At 41.5% G+C, this 21,445-nt stretch overlaps 2 long non-coding RNA genes across 2 annotated transcripts; one reads left to right on the forward strand and one right to left on the reverse strand.

Annotated features, from left to right (window-relative positions):
* The first annotated feature begins 584 nt into the window (after positions 1 to 584).
* LOC114160636 (uncharacterized) lies at positions 585 to 18,117 on the forward strand. The gene is made up of 4 exons (XR_003598815.1): positions 585 to 873; positions 4,247 to 4,257; positions 17,613 to 17,620; positions 18,107 to 18,117. It is a non-coding gene; the product is annotated as an uncharacterized LOC114160636 (long non-coding RNA).
* LOC114160637 (uncharacterized) lies at positions 11,538 to 19,724 on the reverse strand. The gene is made up of 3 exons (XR_003598816.1): positions 19,644 to 19,724; positions 19,339 to 19,340; positions 11,538 to 11,550 (listed from the first exon to the last, which is right to left on the reverse strand). It is a non-coding gene; the product is annotated as an uncharacterized LOC114160637 (long non-coding RNA).
* Between the last annotated feature and the right edge of the window lie 1,721 nt (positions 19,725 to 21,445).

The following is a 21,445-nucleotide window of genomic DNA, read 5'->3' on the forward strand; positions in this document are numbered from 1 at the left end:
TTTTAAAACATGGTATGCTAAAGGTTTATGCAAAATTTCAGATTTATTTGATAAAGGGATTATGATGAGTTTTGAAGATTTGAAAAAGAAATTTGACATTCCAACTAAACATTTTTTTAAGTTTATGCAAATCAGAAGTTTTGTCTTGGGTACTTAAAAATCTCTAACATTACCTAGTCTTACTTCTATAGAAGAATTGGCAACAAATTGCCATTTGAAGAAGGGCCTAATATCCCATTTTTATAACATCATCAAAGACAGCTCCCAGACATCCTCAGAACACAAAAGATTGGCCTGGTGTGACGACTTGAAATGCAATATATCAGTAGAGGAATGGCAGAGAGCCTGTCTGAAGGCACAGACACAATCTATTAATACTCAATTCAAGTTAATCCAATACAAATGGTTGATGAGAACATATGTTACTCCAACATTACTAAATAAATTTAATTCCAACATCCCGGACACATGTGCTAAATGTGGAGATAAAGGCAATTTGATTCACTGCCTTTGGGAATGTGTCAGGTCTAAATACCTATTAGACAATTTAAACAAACACAGGAAAGACAAGAGAGTTAGATTCTTTGTTTCTCGCGAGGAGAACGGACAGAGATGTGCTTTCAGTTACAAATCTCCTACCGCTCTGAAACACATCTGACCGCTCCTCTCTTTTTATTACTTTCAGAAACCCTCGTACATTGGGCGCTTTGCAACTTCTCAAAGGGAGGGGGAAAACAATTCATCACTAGTTGCGGCGCTAATGACATTCACTATTTAGACACATGTTATCTACACTCTAAATCCTTCTCCAGTCGAGTACCAGACACGGCCGGCGTTGAGTAAAACAAGTTGTATATCATACAGGAGAGCAGAGTTGTCTCCGCTATCTCCCAGGCTTTGCTGATGGCATCTCAAGGAAGTCACAGGAAGGAATCAAAGTTATTTAACACACAGAAACATTACTTAAAATAGAAGAAAAAGAGAAAAAGCATATAATTAAACATTATCTAAATGTAACTACAAGGCTACATGATACAACGAATATTTGATAATTACTAAAAATACAATTTATCCAACAGAATGTCCTGAGATTCAGAATTTTTGGAAGGAGGTTTTGGATAAAATTTCACTTATCGTCGGTACTAAACTCAATCCCTGTCCTAGGTTGTGTATCTTAGGAATTTTTCCCACTCAAACTCAAATAAGCAAGGTTGATCAAAAATCCATAATTTATTGTTTGGTGCAGGCTAAATATAGTATAGCCAGGTCCTGGAAATCTGTAACCAGACCCCAATTAAAGACTTGGATGTCTACATTATCAAGCTCTCTTGCCTTGGAGAAACTCACCTTTATGATTAAGGGTAAATATTGTGTGTTCAAAAAGATATGGGAAAAGTTTTTGCTATTCTTGGAAAATATAAATACTCATAATGATGATTGACTGAATGTACTCTAGCTAATTTTGCTTATATTTATATTCTTTTAGTGGCTGTAAGTCTGTTATCCTCATGTTAATTTCAAATGTATTCACTTGCTCAAAAATGTATGAAACTGAAACACTGATGCCGGGATGCCTAGAACCAGGAAGGACGATGCCATCACCTCATACTTAGCTTGTGGACTGTGATTAAATCTCTTGGACTAAGTCTCAAATTACACCCCTGAGATAACAAACTTAAAGTACTCTGTCTCACTGCAATCAACTAATGTTTGTCACCTTGAATGTTTAAGTTGTTAATGTGTTTTCTTTTGGTTTTGTTAGGTGTTTTGTGCACTTGTGAGTTATTTGTCTGTGTGTCTCTTTTGAAATGTAAAAGACAATAAACAGATTTTGGAGGAAAAAAAAAGTATGAAGTGGGGTGTAAATTGGAGCAACCCACTGTGGTGGGTTGACAATTTCAATAGACAAAAAAAAAGATGCATTCAGTTTGAACTTCTGTCCAGGGGAGGAGTGGCTGACTGGACTACACACTGATGCACATACTGTATATAGGATGGACCTAGCCTGTTATAATTTAACAGAAAATATATCAAATATAATTTTTAGAGACCGTGATAGCCCATTGGTTGATTTCATTGACTGACTTTGGGCTTGTCCAACTAAATCCCTGAGTTCTCCTTGGTCCGCCCCTCTCCACCGAGGTTATAAATAGCGTCATTTCAGCTAACCGGAGTCTGAAAAAAGTGAGCAGATACAAGACAGGAGAGTCAGAAAAACTATAAGTAAAACTAAAAACGTAAGCCCATTCAGAAAAATTTGTCAAACTAACCGAATATGTTAATTACCACACAGTAACATCACAGAGGGTATTATTACCGTAAAGGAGGGGAGGGAGAGAAGCTAACGTGAGAGTGGAGAGAGGGAGGATATAAAATACAGTAGGTAAAATACAGAAGTTTCCCAGAAAAAACGGGAGACTTAACAGGTAAGGGGTGGATAACACAAGAGGAATGATGACGGCCAGTGGAATTAATAATGAACATGTTTTTAGATGTCTTTAGTAATAAGAATAATTGTAAATTTCAATACAAAACGTAATAAGTAAGGAACAACAAAATAGAATAGTTAGAAAACAGCTACTGAAACCATTTTAAAATGTTTAAAAATGACTAGGCATCTTCACTAAAACTATCTAGGGGCGTTATAGTCAAAATGTGGAAATGTTCAACATAGGAAGTGACTGCAAAAATGTTAGGGATGTGTAGTTAAATTTGCTGTTAGTAATTACTACAAGTGAACTTATTGCATTTCACCTCTGTTAAGGTATCCATGCTTTGTTATGAGTGCTAAAGGAGAGATGTTGATTCAGGAAAGCGCTGTGGAGGCCCTGTGGTGACAGGGGGAGAGTAGGCTGGATATGGAGTCTAGAGATTGGCTGGGCGAGAAGCAGTTGTGGGACAACTTGGATCTGGTTTTTTGGCAAGACAAGGTTCCTAGGAGTGATCTCAGGATGAGGAAACTTCCTCTGGACATTAGAGATGTCAACACATGAATGAGCCCAAGACGAGACATGAAAAAGTCAAAACACCGTTCGCTTAGCACTGATCATGGCATGAACAAATGGAGTCATCAAGCGATGAATGACTGCTCAGCCGCTCCTTAAGACTCCAAGTGCGTCAGCCTACCACAACTGTCCCAAGAAGATCTTCTCTGAAAGAGAGCACTCACACAAAACTGAATCCTAGCACAACAAAGTGTATATAGCCATTTAAAGTGTAAAACCTGATGCTTCCATATGTTTTTTATGTTTGCTCTATGGGAAATTATTTGTTGGGATCTAAGTGCTGGTTCAATGACAGGCTATGATGTGCAGAAAGCATTCTGGAAAAAGGTAAATAATTTTACTGTTCTTTGTTAGGGCCAAGTGTTTTCTGTTTACATTTCCTTTTCTGCATGTCATGTTTTCCCTCTTTCTAATAATTTCAATTTCCTGTTATAGGCATTTGATGATGATCATTGATAATATTCCTTGTTATTCCAGACATGGTCATCTGTGTTAGAATAAATAGTGTAGTCGCCCATAATGTGAAGGAAAATAATGTCCATGTTGAGATGAGGAAGCGTGCTCTGTCTTGGCTTTGTCTATTCTAACAGACCAATAGGAGGTGTGTGTGTGTGTGTGTGTGTGTGTGTGTGTGTGTGTGTGTGTGTGTGTGGGAGGGGGCGGGGCGGGGCGGGTGCACGTGTGTGTGCGCAGGCCACAGCATCCTGAGTGCTCAAACCAATTAAAGTCATTGAAAATGAACCTGTCACACACAATCCTCCTGAGCCAGATCAAAAAAGTTGGGCAGCATATCTGATATGGATTTGACTGCAGGGCCCAAAGTTTTAAAAGTCAATTAACTCTGTCTCATCCAAGGACAAAGTCTGACCACAAAATGAGTCAGTTGTCTTCCCACTGACAGATAACTTCCCACATTTGAGGATACTACACGTTCCCCAAAAGGGAACGTGAGTATCCACTGTACCTTGTTGTTAACCAAGGTGCAGTGATTGACAACATTTGAAATACTTTACTACTTTATGACCAATTATGTGATGGAAAACAATTATATTAAATTATATTTCCTGACTTTCCAAGTAAGCTAATGATTAAATTTCCCTCCATTGTCTATACTGGCTGGCTTCCACTTACAAGTGGGGGATAGGGACAGGTGCCTGTTTCAAACAGTCAATGGTATAAGACACAGAGTGCATTAGTACAGGGCAGTGTTGTAGTCAAGACTACCAGTGACGTGCGGTGAGGTTCATAGCTGGTGAGGCACTGACGTCATCAGAATCAGATTTGCAAATAGATGCATAGATTGACAGCAGTTTACAGGTTATGTTTCACTTCTGCATCCTTACACATACAAACCTTTCAGCTCCGGCGTTGGTCTTCCTTTGGTTATTATCTCCTGCTTCGATTGAAAGTCCACTTGAGAAAACTTTTTTAGTGTTGTAATGTAGTCATCCATGTCGAAAGTCGGGATAAGCGAGAGGAAAAAAATCACTATCTCTATTATAATCTATCGCTGCACTTGACTTGCTTCCCGAATCGTTTAGCCTAGCTCGCTGTCACTTACTCGGCAGTTGAGGAGTGAACAAGACGAACGTCTGGGATCTTGAGCACCCCCTGCCATGAGGCAAGAGAACTGCCTGCCTCACCTCGAACCTGTTCTCTGCCGTTTATAATCGCTCATTACACGAAACACGTTACACAAACACAGTTGGTGACAAAAAGCACTGTACATTATATACATAAGCTAAATTATTGGAAATAAGTTCACATATTAAATTTGTTTAAACCATTTTATTGACGCCGTACAGCAACATGCTCTCTCCGCTTAGCAGCCAGCGCAGAGCCAGGGGTTGCGCAATCCAAGGTGAGGCAGAGCTCGCTGCTGCCTCACCGGCATCGCTTCCAAGCATTTGAATGGGAAAATAAGAAAATTCAGTGATTTTGAACAAATAAAAATCAAAATTGGTGAAGCTACATGAAAAATAAATATTTTTTAGTACAAACCACCGGATGAATATAACAATTTAAATTACTTTATGATTATATATTTTCTTTCTTTCCATGATGGCTGGTGAGGCACTGCCTCACCTGCCTCCCCTGACCGCACGTCACTGAAGACTACCTAACCCGAGACCAAGATAAGACCAAGACTTTTAGGGTCCGAGACCAAGTCAAGACCAAGACAGAGGGAAGTTGAGACCAAGTCAAGACCAAGACCTGTGCCCCGCGCTACATGACACAATAAAATGTGAAATATGATCAAAATTGCTAATCAAATTGATCTGAAAGATTCACATTCCCATAAAAACACCTATATATTAAATACTCAGAGCTTAAATAAATTTAACCAATATTAAGAACAAACTCTTTGTTCTGCTTATCTAAAAAGATAATGCCTTGGGCATTTGCCCATATCATTCATGTCAGAAATCAGCACTGTCAGTGAGTCTCCAGACCAGGGCCGGCCCAAGCCTCCATGGGGCCCTAAGTGAAATTTGGTTATGAGGCCCTTTAGTTCTGGTAATAATGGGGACTGGCTGCAATCAGCAGTCCTATCTGTCATGTTCTGAGTTTTTCTGTGTATTTATTTATTGTTTTCTGTGTCCTTGAGTCTCTTCGTTGTCCTGTCCTCCCCTTGATTGTTCCCTGGTGTGTCTCGTTTCTGTGATTACTCCCTGTGTATTTAACCCCACCTGTGTTCCTTGTTCCTCGTCGGGTCCTTGTCAGTTCTGCGTTGTTGTCGCACCAGTCTGTCTTTATGTCCCTCGTTTATCCTGTCGCTACCGACGTTGAGCCCAGGCTTCCGCTCAGTCGTGCTGCCAGGTTTTGTGGACTTTGTTTTTGGACTGTGTTACTTTTTGGATTATCACCATTAAACCATCATCTTCTCATTTCAACCTGACTCTCAAGCATCTGCCTCACCACCTCATCCACCAATTCATGACACTATCATTAGGTCATTCACAAACCTGCTATGAGCTTATTGCATCTCTGGCAGTGCTGTTTACATTATATACATATACATAATAGGATACATTTATTGGCCAACTGATTTATCGACGAGTTGATTTCTGGGCATCGATTTCCTTAATTTTGGGGGATCGTGATCGGCCGATACTTACTTGTGAAGCCCATCTTATCCCCTAATCTTATCTTCGTCAGAAAAGGTTTAAAAATCAGCCTCTGTCCCCTTGTGGTCTACAGTGAGAGGTTTGACTGACAAAATGGCCCACCAGGTCAGGTCTGAACCTGGTGGGCAGTGGGGTTAACAATATTCTCACCACTGTTGCCAACTCAGCGACTTATATTTAGCAACATTTCAGACAAAAAAAAATTAATATCAACCAAAATCAAAAGAAACAGAAACTTTCTCTTTAGATAAAGTTTGTAGGTTATTCTTAACTATTTCTGTAGTTATTTTGCCATACGCTTTCTATGCCCCAGAACAAACTGACCTCTTTTCCTCACTTTCTTCTTTTACTCTCCAATTTACATTATTTGCTGTTATTTCAACTGTTAATTTTTTGTTTTCTCCCATTTATTTTTCTCTCCATCTAAACTGAATTTGTTTTGTCTGAGGTACCTTCCTGGAGGAGGGCATCGGCTGAAATGATTCTGCCAACAATTAAATGTGTCCCTTTTCTGCTTTAACTTTTTGCTTTTCATTAACTGAGAGGTACTCTTATGTCAATTCTTTTTCTTTTTTGTGCCTCTGCTCTGTCTTCTCAAACCCCCCCCCCAGTCGGTTGTGACAGATGTGGGAGGTTTCCTCCTGTTAAAAGGGAGTTTTTCCTCTCCACTGTTGCCACGGGCATGCTTGGTTTGAGGGATGGTTGCCCAGGAAGGGTGAATTCTTCAAGTCAATAACTAAATGAAGTCTGCAGGGTTTTCTTAAACAAAAAACTTTTTAAACTAATTTGCATAAGGTGCCTTGAAACGACATTTGTTGTAGATTGGTGCTGTATAGACAAACTTAATGGAACTGAATTGAATTGGATATAGACAACAGTATCTTCATGAGACTCTGCTGTTACCAACATGAACTAATGCATTCATATATGCAGTAGTCTATACATACATGACTGCATGTATGTAGTCATGTATGCATGACTACATACATGCAGCAGTCATGTATGTAGTCTACTGCATGTAGATTACATACTACATGACTACGTAAGAAAACATGACATTCCCTATTGATGTTGCATGTATTCTTTAGTATATAGTCAAGGTATTCTCCCATTTCGGCATCAGAATGCCACTGCAATTACGGCCACTTGTCATACATATCAGGTCACTGGACAGCAAGTTCCCCTTCTGGGCTCAGTAACTCTTGTTATATAGTCACTCTGGTTGATGACAATACCAGCATATAACACGTTACCATCATGGGAATGTGCTCCAATATACACTACATGGAGGAATGTAGTGTATAATGATATATTGGAGCATATGTCTTCTTGAAATCATGTAAAATATAAGAAAACAGATCTAAAAGACAAAATTGTCTTTTAGATATATAGCTCCATATATTAGATAACATCCATCCATCCATCCATCTTCTTCCGCTTATCCGAGGTCGGGTCGCGGGGGTAGCAGCTTCAGAAGGGAGGCCCAGACTTCCCTCTCCCCAGCCACTTCTTCTAGCTCCTCCGGGGGAATCCCGAGGCGTTCCCAGGCCAGCCGAGAGACATAGTCCCTCCAGCGTGTCCTGGGTCTTCCCCGGGGCCTCCTCCCGGTGGGACGTGCCCGGAACACCTCACCAGGGAGGCGTCCAGGAGGCATCCTGACCAGATGCCCGAGCCACCTCAACTGGCTCCTCTCGATGTGAAGGAGCAGCGGCTCTACTCTGAGTCCCTCCCGGATGACTGAGCTTCTCACCCTATCTCTAAGGGAGAGCCCAGCCACCCTACGGAGAAAACCCATTTCGGCCGCTTGTATCTGCAATCTCGTTCTTTCGGTCATGACCCAAAGCTCATGACCATAGATGAGGGTGGGAACGTAGATCGACCGGTAAATCGAGAGCTTCGCTTTTTGGCTCAGCTCTCTCTTCACCACGACGGACCGGTACAGCGCCCGCTTGACAGCAGACGCTGCGCCAATCCGCCTGTCGATCTCCCGCTCCCTTCTTCCCCCATTCGTGAACAAGATCCCGAGATACTTAAACTCCTCCACTTGGGGCAGGACACCCCCCCTGACCCGGAGAAGGCACTCTACCCTTTTCTGGCTCAAGACCATGGCCTCGGATTTGGAGGCACTGATCCCCATCCCGGCCGCTTCACACTCGGCTGCGAACCGATCCAGCGAGAGCTGCAGATCACGATCTGATGAAGCCAAAAGGACCACATCGTCTGCGAAAAGTAGAGATGAGATCCTAAGGCCACCAAATCGGATCCTCTCAACACCTTGGCTGCGCCTAGAAATTCTGTCCATGAAAGTGATGAACAGAATCGGTGACAAAGGGCAGCCCTGGCGGAGTCCAACTCTCACCGAAAACGAGTCCGACTTACTGCCGGCAATGCGGACCAGACTCTGACACCGGTCATACAGGGACCTGACAGCCCGTATCAAAGGGCCCGGTACCCCATACTCCCGGAGAACCCCCCACAGGGCTCCCCGAGGGACACGGTCGAACGCCTTCTCCAAGTCCACAAAACACATGTAGACTGGTTGGGCGAACTCCCATGCACCCTCCAGGACCCTGCTGAGGGTGTAGAGCTGGTCCAGTGTTCCACGACCAGGACGAAAACCACACTGCTCTTCCTGAATCCGAGGTTCGACTATCCGACGGACCCTCCTCTCCAGGACCCCTGAATAGACCTTGCCAGGGAGGCTTAAGAGTGTGACCCCTCTATAATTGGAGCACACCCTCCGGTCCCCCTTTTTGAACAGGGGGACCACCACCCCAGTCTGCCAGTCCAGGGGAACTGCCCCCGATGTCCATGCGATATTGCAGAGTCGCGTCAACCAACACAACCCTACAACATCCAGAGCCTTAAGGAACTCCGGGCGGATCTCATCCACCCCCGGGGCCTTGCCACCGAGGAGCTTTTTAACCACCTCGGCGACCTCGCCCCCAGAGATTGGAGAGCCCAACCCAGAGTCCCCAGGCTCTGCTTCCTCAGTGGAAGGCATGTTGGTGGGATTGAGGAGGTCTTCGAAGTACTCTGCCCACCGGCCCACAACGTCCCGAGTAGAGGTCAGCAGCACACCATCCCCACTATAAACAGTGTTGGTGCTGCACCGCTTCCCCCCCCTGAGACGCCGGATGGCGGACCAGAATCGCCTCGAAGCCGTGCGGAAGTCTTTCTCCATGGCCTCTCCAAACTCCTCCCACGCCCGAGTTTTTGCCTCAGCAACCGCCCGAGCCGCATGCCGCTTCGCCCGCCGGTACCCATCAGCTGCTTCCGGAGTCCCACAGGCCAAAAAGGCTCGATAGGACTCCTTCTTCAGCCTGACGGCATCCCTCACCGAAGGTGTCCACCAACGGGTTCGAGGGTTGCCGCCGCGACAGGCACCGACAACCTTGCGGCCACAGCTCCGATCGGCCGCCTCGACAATGGAGGCACGGAACACGGTCCACTCAGACTCCATGTCCCCCACCTCCCCCGGGACGTGTTCGAAGTTTTGCCGGAGATGGGAGTTAAAGCTCCGTCTCACAGGGGATTCCGCCAGACGTTCCCAGCAGACCCTCACAACACGTTTGGACCTGCCAGGTCTGACCGGCTTTCGCCCCCACCACCGGAGCCAACTCACCACCAGGTAGTGGTCAGTGGACAGCTCCGCACCTCTCTTCACCCGAGTGTCCAAGACATACGGCCGCAGATCCGATGAAACGATGACAAAGTCGATCATCGAACTGCGGCCTACGGTGTCCTGGTGCCAAGTGCACATATGGACACCCTTATGCTTGAACATGGTGTTCGTTATGGACAATCCATGGCGAGCACAGAAGTCCAGCAACAGAACACCGCTCGAGTTCAGGTCGGGTGGGCCGTTCCTCCCAACCACGCCCCTCCAGGTCTCACTGTCGTTGCCCACGTGAGCGTTGAAGTCCCCCAGCAGAACAAGGGAGTCCCCAGGAGGAGCACTCTCCAGTACCCCCTCTAAGGACTCCAAAAAGGGTGGGTAATCTGAACTGTCGTTCGGCCCGTAAGCACAAACGACAGTCAGAACCCGTCCCCCCACCCGTAGGCGGAGGGATGCTACCCTCTCGTTCACCGGGGTAAACCCCAACGTACAGGCGCCGAGATGGGGAGCAACAAGTATGCCCACTCCTGCCCGACGTCTCTCTCCCTGGGCAACTCCAGAGTGGAAGTATGTCCAGCCCCTCTCAAGGAGACTGGTTCCAGAACCAGAGCCATGCGTCGAGGTGAGACCGACTATTTCTAGCCGGAACCTCTCGACCTCACGCACTAGCTCCGGCTCCTTCCCCACCAGAGAGGTGACATTCCACGTCCCAAGAGCCAGTTTCTGCAACCGAGGATCGGACCGCCAGGGTCCCCTCCCTTGGCCGCCACCCATCACACAGTGCACCCGACCCCTTTGGCCCCTCCCACGGGTGGTGGGCCCATGGGAGGGGGGGCCCATGTTTCCTCTTCGGGCTGAGCCCGGCCGGGCTCCATGGGTAAAAGCCCGGCCACCAGACGCTCGCCATCGTGCCCCCCCTCCAGGCCTGGCTCCAGAGTGGGGCCCCGGTGACCCGCGTCCGGGCGAGGGAACACCAAGTCCAAGGTTTTCTTTCATCATTGGGGTCTTCGGGCTGCACTTTGTCTGGTCCCTCACCTAGGACCTGTCTGCCTTGGGTGACCCTACCAGGGGCATGAAGCCCCAGACAGCATAGCTCCTAGGATCATTGGGGCACTCAAACCCCTCCACCACGATAAGGTGGCAGCCCATGGAGGAGTATTAGATTAGAGTATTAGATAACATATGGAGCTATATATTTAACTAAGAATTTCTGATTGTCCATAGGGAGGCAACATAATACTTTCATAGTAAACCTGTTGTTGTGTCAAAAGTTCAGTTTATTTCTGACCGTCTGACATCAGCTGGAGTCTTTAAGCCACATATTTGTTTGAGAGGAGAGGATAATTTTGTTAATATTAGATTTTTTTTGTTTCAATCTTTTGGGAACTATTATGTTCATGTTTTAAATTACAAAGATTGGCAGTCTGATGTCGATGAGGTTGCTGATCTCAGACATTATGACACATAGGATTATTTGGTTTGGGAAAGCACCATTTTATGATGCTTAACTAGGATACACCGAGGGACTTAATTTGGGTAGTTTCATTTCCCCAATGCTCTTCTAAAAGCGGACCAAATCATCCAGACAGCATTATGCAATACGAAAAAAAGCAACAAGAAGCCAGTCTGAAGCACCTCACTTTACCCGACAACAAAACCTTCAGCTAGTTCAAGACCAAACCAGAGCAGTAGACAATAAAACAACTCTTTTGCAAAAGGTTTGATTTAGGTCTGAGTTTGTTTTGGAGTACCCTGAAACTCAATGAGGGATTTTGTTAAAGCTCAGTTTTAGGATCAACTCAGCCATTTCCCACCAATTTTATTTTAATTTTCAGTCAACCCTTATTTTACCAGGTAAGTTGATTGAGAACAAATTTTATTTTCAGCAACAACCTGTTCAGAAAACATTAACATCATAACCATCACCCAGTGTGCCTTGTACATGCTTGCTTTGTCGCTTGAGGGCACCTCACTACCCACTGAGGAACATGAGGATGGATACTAAATATACCCCAAATGACTCTTGGGTAATCAGTGGCCCAGAGAAGTCGCTTTCTAATTGCACTCTGATTAGTCTCTCAAAGGCTTGGAGGGAGCGTCCCTAATGTGCTTTAACACTCTTATTATCTTTATGCTAAGACACTGAAGAAAATAGATGAAGTCAAAATATAGCAACTAACATCTGAAATGCCTTGACTTGAGAAAACCTTCAAGGTTAAATCTAGTTTAAACCTCCATCCAATCCCATTTGAGTCAAGATTTCTTTGTGTTGCAGAAAAACTTTCTTTCTACCTTTTATAATCTAACTTCTGATATCAAGCTTCCTTACAAGCAGAACACCCAGTACCAAATTTATATATATATATTTTTTATTCTGCCAGAGTCAGGGGAAATTCAAACGTCGTTCCACAGCAGCATCAGGGTTTAAAAAAAAAGATCAAATGAAAGTGAATTTATTAAAGGCAGATATAAATATGATTCTATTCCCTCAATCTCCTTCTTACCTCCCTCGTCAACTTAGAGGATTCTGTGCTAATTAGAAATGTGTTAAAATCACCAAGGAGGAAGAGAGGAGATCATACGGTATTAATGAACAGAGACAGGAGGATATCGTCCAATCTCTGTCTCCATTTCATCTGTCTCTCTGTAAATACGCTCCCCCTACCTTTATTTCTACCCCCTTTCAATTCCCTTTACAAAGTTTGTTTCCCTTTTTCTTTCCCCTTTTCTGTTTTCAGCACCAAATCATTTTTGTCAGAGCTAGAAATTCCTTGATTATTTTTAATTCCCTGCCCCCTCCTCTCTTTCCTCTTTCCTCTTTCCACTCCCACATATTTCAGTGGTGCCAGTTCTCCATTAGGCAGCTGTGTTCTTGTTGGCTAGGTTGGAGGCCTGGCACTGAGCCATGCTCAGAGTGTCTTGCCCATCCGTCTGCTCATCTACCCTTGTGCTCTTTAATTTTTCTTTACCAGCTTGTTATAAAATAATCCAGAAAGCCATGTGAGTAGATGATAGTTCTTCACCCTGCCTGTGTGTTACCCAGTTAGCTGATCAGAGTTCAACACCAAGAGACATAACTGTCAGCTATTTGAACACTGCATATTCCCTCAACTGCTTATAAATGTTGCATATTTAAAATGATCTGCTCACTGTAAATATTAATTTTCCTTCAGCCTTAAAGGTGTTAATCTGTGCAGATTTAACTCAGCTGATAGTGGAGCACTCTCCACTGTCAAGACACCCTATGAATTGCTATCTGTTGTGGCATTTGGGCAAGTGAATATTTAATATACATTTTTGAACAAAAAATATATATTAAAACAAAGGAAGCAAATAAAAGAAAAGATCTTTGAAAACTATATGCAAATGGACAAATTTCAGTAAGGAATATGTTTATTCCTTACTGAAATATAAGGAATAAATTTCCTTAATTTTACTAAGGAAATTTAATAAAATTTTCTTAATAAAATCCACTTTACAGACATTAAAGTGGATTTATCTCCACTTTAATGTCTGTAAATTACAAAGTGGAATATGATGTCAGGTGCATATGATAAGAGCACTATTAGCATGCAAGAGGTTTTGTTCTGTATGAACTTCATATATTTCATTTTATGTGCTCCTGCTTTTAAAGTGTCACTAAGTAAGAATGAAGATTCTAAGGCCTCTGAAAGGAAGACTCTACCAACATCTTAGTCTGGTACAATAACTAAGAGTTCTCAAAAGAACTTGATATCAGACTTTAGAGCAGGCATGTCCAAAGTCCGGCCCGGGGGCCAATCACGGCCCGCGGCCAGATTTCATACGGCCCGCAGCTTCAGTCTTATAATGTATTATTTATGGCCCGCCTGCACTGTGAAACAGAATAAATAAATCATAAAACTTGAAACTGTAATTCCTCCTTTCACCAAATGGTGGCAGCACCACTTTAATACTATCAGTCTCTGCCTCCGTGCAGCGAACCGCTCTCCACTCATTTCTGCCATGGCCACTGCAAAGAAAACGAGGAAAGTTTACAGTGAGGGCCGCCGCTTTCAAGAGAGATGGGAATTACAATACTTCTTTTCTGAAAATCAAGGCAATTGTGCTTGTCTAATTTGTAATGAGATGGTTGCCTTGTTTAAGGATTTTGACGTAAAGAGACACTACCAGACTAAACATGCTAACACATACAACAAGCTAACAGGAAGTGACCGTGCTGAAAAACTGAAGCAGCTCCAAGCTGCACTGGCATCACAACAGCGATTTCTTTGGGCCTGAGTCAAAAGAAAATACCACCAAAGCAAGCTACGATGTTAATGTTAATAGCTAAACATGGCAAACCTTTTACTGAAGATACATTTATCAAAACTGTGTTATGAAAATGGTGGAGAACATTTTGCCCTGAGAAGAAGCAAGAATTTGCGAATGTTTGCCTGGCAGTAACAGTGTGGCACTGAGAGTTGAGGACATAAAACTGAGTGTTTTGAACGGCAACGTCTGTCACTATCAGCAGTGAAAAGCCAAAAGAACATTTATGCACTTGGATTTATGGCACTTATTTTTATTAAACTCTTGAGTAAGATTTGGTTATGAACCTGTAGATGTGATACAAACTATTACTTTCTGAAAGATATTGTAAATGACAAGAGCAAAATTCACTTGTTTTAAAATTTAATAATAACAGACAATTTTGTATTACTTATAACCCCTCTTTAAAATGTTCTTGAGGCAAAGATATTTTTAAACTCATGTAAATTTAAGGTATTTTATACAGTTTGTTCAATGTTATCTGACTCTCCAGATATGAAAGAAAAGCAGAATTTCTGCTTTTAGAGTTGCCTGAGTGGCTTATATTTGGTTATTTTGTCATTTGAAAAATAAAGATAATTGTGACAATGAAAATTGTTTTATAACAGTGTGTATTTGCATGACACTTTTGTAGTTAAAAAATGTCCGAACAAACTATTGGCCCCCAGGCATCTTGACTTTATCAAATCTGGCCCTCTTTGCAAAAAGTTTGGACACCCCTGCTTTAGAGAAATGGTGTACAAGAGGAAAACATTCACAACAACTGGCAAAATGTATTTTTCTAATTTCAATTTGTGCAATTCTATGGTCAATGGAAACGCAGCTACTCAATGTCTGTTCAATTGGAAATAGATTGCACAAGTTCAGCCTTCATGAGAAATGTGCAAGAATAAAACTGAGTTAACTGAATTTATAAATAGAGTAGAAAAGAAATATCATTTTTTAAATTCTGTAATTCTACTTCACAGTGAAGTATTGCAATGCAGCATTGGGATAATTTGACAGGCAATCAAAGCATGTGGGCTCACACAAAATTTGAAATATAAAATATTGAAAAGCAGAATTGAGCATAACATACAGTAAGAAAAACATTACAACACAAAATATTGTGCAGTTATTAAAATAGCAAACTCTGATCCAAAGGAATGAGTAACTGATATCACAATTGGAATATGCTGTTCTATTAGACCTACACATCAAAAAGATCAGTTGTGTGTGTGCACAACACCTTTACATTCACATGGACAGCAATAGTCAACCCATAAATTGGCAGTTCAGAAAAATTCTTCATCTAACCTTTGCATGACTACTTTAGTGAGAGTGCTGTAATAATTTGTGAACGTATGTTTGTGAGTGATCTGAATTGAATATTGATAAGTGAGGGAAATGCATGGGGTAAACAGCTGTGACTGCTGCTTCATCATAAAAGCGTGTCCATTAGTCATTACCAGGCACAGCTGCTGCTCTGAGACAAATCATCAGAGAGACCAAACTCTCTCTGTCATTCTTTCATTCACTCTCTGTTGTTTATCCAAGATGCTCAAACAAGAAGTTTGCTCCAGGAACTGATATCAAAGGGTAAGTCCAGGAGGGAAAGCTAGGCCTCCCTTTTTCCAGCAATACTGAAAGGGATGAAAGTGGACTTCCACAGAACACACTCCCCTCCCTCACCTTCTTCAACAACGTGGTCTACTTTTGATAATTTCCGTTTCCTGTGAACAACTCCATTATTTCTTGGGATAGCCTAGCAGAGACCGAAGTAGAATCGTCCAGAGGAGCTGCTGGTCATCTTCTACATAGCCATATGTCCTTCACATCCATCTCTGTGTGGTTCAAACTCATCCACAAAACAAGACAGGACCAAACTGCAACAAACAATCAGGAGTCAGGAAAAGGACTACTAATGTCTCTCCAGACCCAACACAATCCTGGACACAACTTGTTCAGACTTTTCCCTTCATGTCGGCACTACAAAGCACTTTATGGACAGAGACAGTTCCATCTGGGAAAACAACAGAACACAAAGGTAAAAACTGCATTACTAGGGTGATTTGTGGTCGTTCCACCTCAAAGGCTTTAGAACTCATCAGCACTGATAAATAAATAAGGAAATATGTCAAAAGCTGTTCAACGATTGCTTGACTGTTGTAATGTCAACATTTTTACATAAGTCAGTTTTGACTTTTCCTATGTTTTTAATGTAAAAAAAATCTGATTTTTTTTTCAAATATTTACGTTGTTTTTTCATTTTGGTAGATAAGAACAGGAACAATAAGTTTGTTCCTGTTATTATCAGGAACAAACTTATTGACCTGACTGTGTTCTGTTTATGAAGAGCAAGATTGACAGAGCATTAAGTATTAAAAATGATCAACAATTCAGTGTTTACTGTCTTGAAGTTCTAATACATTCTGTTCGAGGATTGTGAAAATCTAAACACAAACACACACCCACAAGGTAACAAACATTTCAACCATACATGCACAAAAGATTCATTTACACACTCCAGAACTAAAACAAGGTTAGAGAAAAACATATTGCTTTTTAACAAAATTGAATAACTTATAACTGATACAATATCTCACATTATTGCCTAAAAGTATGTTAGAGACATTTGCGTCTAATAACCCATGTGTTATACATTTTTGTTCAGATAAATTCACAGCATTTGATTATTTTTTTAACCTGTAATTAATTTATTTTAAGTTACATTTGAGCACATTCTCAACATTTTTTACTGGCTCAAAAAATAGCAAGCTATTCTGCTCCAACAGCAGTTCTATCTGCCACACACACATCACTCTGAGAAGGACAGGCAGTTCTGGTCTCTCCTGGCACACTTTTCGAGGTTCCACTTTTTGAATCTAGAACTGGGAAATGCTCAGAGAGAAAGCTAGTGGAGCTGAACACACAGTCGAGGTGGATGAAGGAAAACTGGAATTTTGCACAGCTTTTCCCAAAGATAGACAAACATAGCCAAACTTATGATGCAGCACAAAATATTTTCTGCAAAGAGAACTTGTGTACGGGTAGAGAGGGTGCCCCAGTTGGGATCCGGGCTTTGCTGCAAGTCGCCCCCTTTTTTCCTCTTCCGAATACTGTGTGAGAACTTCAGATCAAGGCCACTAGTGCCATGCAAATAGTTACTAAATGGAAAGGTTGTACATTCAATGAAACAAATTAATTCAATATTGTTTTGTCTAAAACACTTCTTTACAATTGAATAGACCAAAAATATCAACATATTACGCGAAACATGACAGCTTATAACTCAGGCTGCTTGCAAATTACTGTTTCTCTAAAACATGTCAAGCTTCTATTAAACAAGACACTCATTGATTTAAGCTTTCATGCTATCTGAGGAGATGTTTGTGTGGGAGACAATAAAACAGTGCTCAGCTGTGACCACCTGACATAATGCAAATAAACAGCTATGCTTTATTAACGGCCTCTTGTTCCATGTCTTCTAATGCAGGAGAAACTTATCAATAACAGCTTAGAGTTTTCTACTGCACACAAACATGTAGGCATACATGTCAATCTTGCTCTTCATAAACAGAACACATTCAGGTCAATAAGTTTGTTCCTGATAATAACAGGAACAAACTTATTGGTAGTTTCAGTTGCATGGAGCAAATAAAAAACAAAGGTCCAATTCTTCCACATTTCACTTACATTTTCCAGCAGCACCAGGGATAACAGCACATGTAATGGTGTCTCTGAGGAGTCTGGGAGAGCAGAGGCTGACATCAGGTGGCTACAGCAGTAATTTTCATGATGGGGCTCATTGGGGAATACACAGGGGGCTCTCTGTTTGAACACTTTGCAACTGGGGCAAGGAAGCACTAATGTATTTGTTCTGACCCTCGGCTGTACCATGAAATTCAAATACTCGTGCGTAGTTATGATGAAACTGGTTTGAAAAAAACTGCCTCAAACATTCAAAAACAAAAATAGTTTTAGAAAGGAAAATACATAAACACAATAAACAATAGATTCAGACAACAGTTTGGCACAAGAAAGCTCCCACAAACCTATTTAGATGGCTCATAATCAAAGTACAGTCTCTGTTGTCCTGCCCTACATCCTTCCATAGTGTAATCCAGTGCAGCGGTCCCAAGTGAAGCTCCTGGCATTGAATCTTATTATAGACACCACATTGTCCAATTATCACTGCTAACCACATCCTCTGAGCACAGAACTCCAGAGGGCCCGCCACCTCAGGGGAGGCTGGATGGTTCTGATGCTCTACATACCTGCAGCGCTGTTGCCTCTTCAGTTTACCATGACGATGTGGGTGACATCAGTAAGGGAAAATGTGAAGTCTTTTCCCTCTTTCCTAGGTTTTTTTTTTTTTGACGTGGAGTCCAAATATCCTTGGATTGTGTATGTTTTGACCAAATATTAATCATAAATAAATGAGAAAAGCTTCAGTTAGTGAAAGCTTAGATTCAGAGAATTGTCAAACTATTTGTTTTTCTTGTTCAGACTGAACACATCAACCAACCCCCTGTTCTTTTATACAACTTTCTGAACAACAATCCAATAAATGTAAGGGGTACATGTTTTGAAAGATAATTATTGATAATCTTGTGATCCTGTACCACCACTGCAAACAAAGAACATAACAAAGAACCAGCAGCACATGTTTTTCTTTCAGGAATACTATCCCCTATTTAAATAATTAAAAAAAAGCATAACAGTTGGTCAAAATCAAAGTCAAAATTGTCATTGTGTTTGCTAAGACCTGCTGATGGTCAGAGATCATATTTCTCATATTTTATCTTCCCTACATCAGCTCCTTTTGAAATCCAGAATACAATTTCAGATTCTCCTTCTCACATCCCTTAATAATCAGCTCCATCAAACATCAGATCTGATTGGTCCATATGTTCCTAATAGAGCACTTCTCGCTCTGACTGCAGGCTTGCTGCTGGTTCCTAGAATTCCTGATAGTAGAATGGCAGGCAGATCTATAGTTCATGCTCCTCTGCTGTGGAACCAGACCCAGTTTAAGTCTGTGAGACAGACACCCACCTTTTCTCACTTTATTCTTCTCCTGCTCTCCTTTTTGTATTATTTGCTGTTATTTCAGCTGTTAAATCTTAGTTTCTCTGTTATTTTTCTCTCCATTGAGCTCTGGTGCTGTGGTTGGCTGTTCTACCTTCCTGGAGGAGGAGTATACTGCCATGAGCTAACTGTTCTCTCTGGCCTGCTATTAACTTTTTACTTTAATCAACATCAGAAATCCTCCTGTATCAGTACATCAGTTTCTTCCTGTGCATTCTGCTCTAACTTCTCAAACCTCCAGTCATTTTGTGTCAGATGGTCGCTTGGAATGAGCCCAGTTCTGGTTCTGCTGGAGTTTTCTTTCTGTTACAGATGGGTTTTTCTTCGCTGTCATTCCATACATGCTTGCTGTAAAGTCAATGATGCAGCACAACACAAGTGCTACATGCTGGTCCGGTAGAAGTGGATGCTGCAGGTCAGGGACTCCAGGCTCTGCTGAATTTTCTTAGATACAAAGTTTTTAATCTACTTTAAATAAATAATTGCGTATACTGTTTGATAACTATAATCAGTTTGGAATGTACGTATGACTAAATTCAAATGATCTTTTATAAAGTGCCTTAAGATAACATTTGTTGTGAATTGGTGCTCTATAAAACTGAATTTATTGAACTGAACTGTTAATAACTGACTTAGTCTAAAAAGTGAAAAACAGAACAGCCAGTGTTAAAATTATTCATGAATTATTTTCCATCAGAACATACATTAAAATCATCTGACTTCCAGAAATACATTTTTTATTAGTTTTGTACTTTGGTAAACGTCTGCAGGTAGTTGCGTCAAATTCAAAATAAAACTGAAAAAGACCTAGTCAGTATCGTGGAGTCAAAGAGAAAATAACACCTTCTGACTCAGAAGTTCCATTATTTAACGTCTGCTTCAACATTTACCACATCCGTCTCCAGTCCCAGGAGACTGAGCTTCACTCGGTTGGGAAACGTCATGTTTTACTGCCATCTACTGGAAGGCAGCAGTACAGAGAAAACCTAAACTGAATACATTTACGGCTATTACTCTAACAGAACCTTCATCCCTCCTTCCATTTTTAGCTCATGGTAGATGTGTAGACATTTCTATATTTTCAGTATCTTTGGCATGTCTGTGTTCTTTCCTACTGTAATTTGTCCAGTTATTTCAGGGCTCAATATTAGACAAATCGGCAAAAAGTCAGGAGGTTTTGACTTCCTTGGAAACCTCTGAATATTTTGTGTTGCACATAGACAAAGAAATAGATTAAATAATGTGTAGAATGCATTGTAAAGTGTTGAGAATCATGTTTTATTAGTTTAAAGAGTTGATGTGTTGTGTTGATGTTTTAAGGAACGCAAGAAGTTTTTGGTTTATTGGGCATTTTATTTTCTTAATGGTACATTGAAGGCTCATGGAATTTGTTCCTCTCTCTGTTAGAGGAAAATCTGTCCAATGAGTCGAAACACTGTTACAAGACAGCTGAGGGACCCAGCAGCAACAACAATTTTTGGGGGGGGAGCATGTTCACTGTGACTGTGGCTATTTGAACAGACATGATTATGTATGGATTTCATAGCTTCATGATAGTCATGTTGGAAAGGCCTGTTTTCGCGCTCTCGCCAAAGAAGATGGAAACAATGACTGTTTGGACAAATAAATTAACTGAATTTCAGCTGAACAAAATGCTCATATCTGATTCTTTAACAGCAACTTTTCTAGTTCCAAAGTCTTCACTTCGCTAACATTTAGCAGTGCTTGTCCACACAAAATGTTTGAACAGGTGGGTTTTATTTCTTCTTTCAAAAGTTACAGTCTCATACCTTATCAGTTTATTTAAGCAACGGACAATCAATATATAACTTTATAAAAATATGTTGGTAAGTCCTTGGTGGAGCTTCAGTATCTTACAAAGCAACTTGTCTTCCCCTAAATCTCTGACTACATCCATCTGAAAGAGCTAAAGAGCTCTGCTAATTACCATAAATAATTAAAATAACAACAATAATAAAAGTAATAAAGGCATTTTTGCAAAAAAAGAGGGCACAATTACTAAGTTTAGGATGTTGCTTAGATCTATAAAAGCAGGAATTGGTCTGCTGACCTGAATCCTGGCTATAGAGCTGAGCTCATCCTGCTGAGGTTCACCATGCTTTACCAACACCCAAAATATCTACACTGAGGTTTTCTGCTGCTTTGCCATGTTAAAAAAAACATGTGAAAACATTTTACAGGATTTTGTTACAATTCAATTAATGTGCAAGTAAGTAAAATCTTTTGTAAAACCAGTGAACATGTTCACTGTGGATTTAAACAGAAACAACAGCAAAATTAAACAGACTATAACAGCTTGTGGACCAAAATAT

The sequence above is a fragment of the Xiphophorus couchianus genome, chromosome 17 (assembly GCF_001444195.1).
Source record: "Xiphophorus couchianus chromosome 17, X_couchianus-1.0, whole genome shotgun sequence".
Classification (NCBI taxonomy): domain Eukaryota; kingdom Metazoa; phylum Chordata; class Actinopteri; order Cyprinodontiformes; family Poeciliidae; genus Xiphophorus; species Xiphophorus couchianus.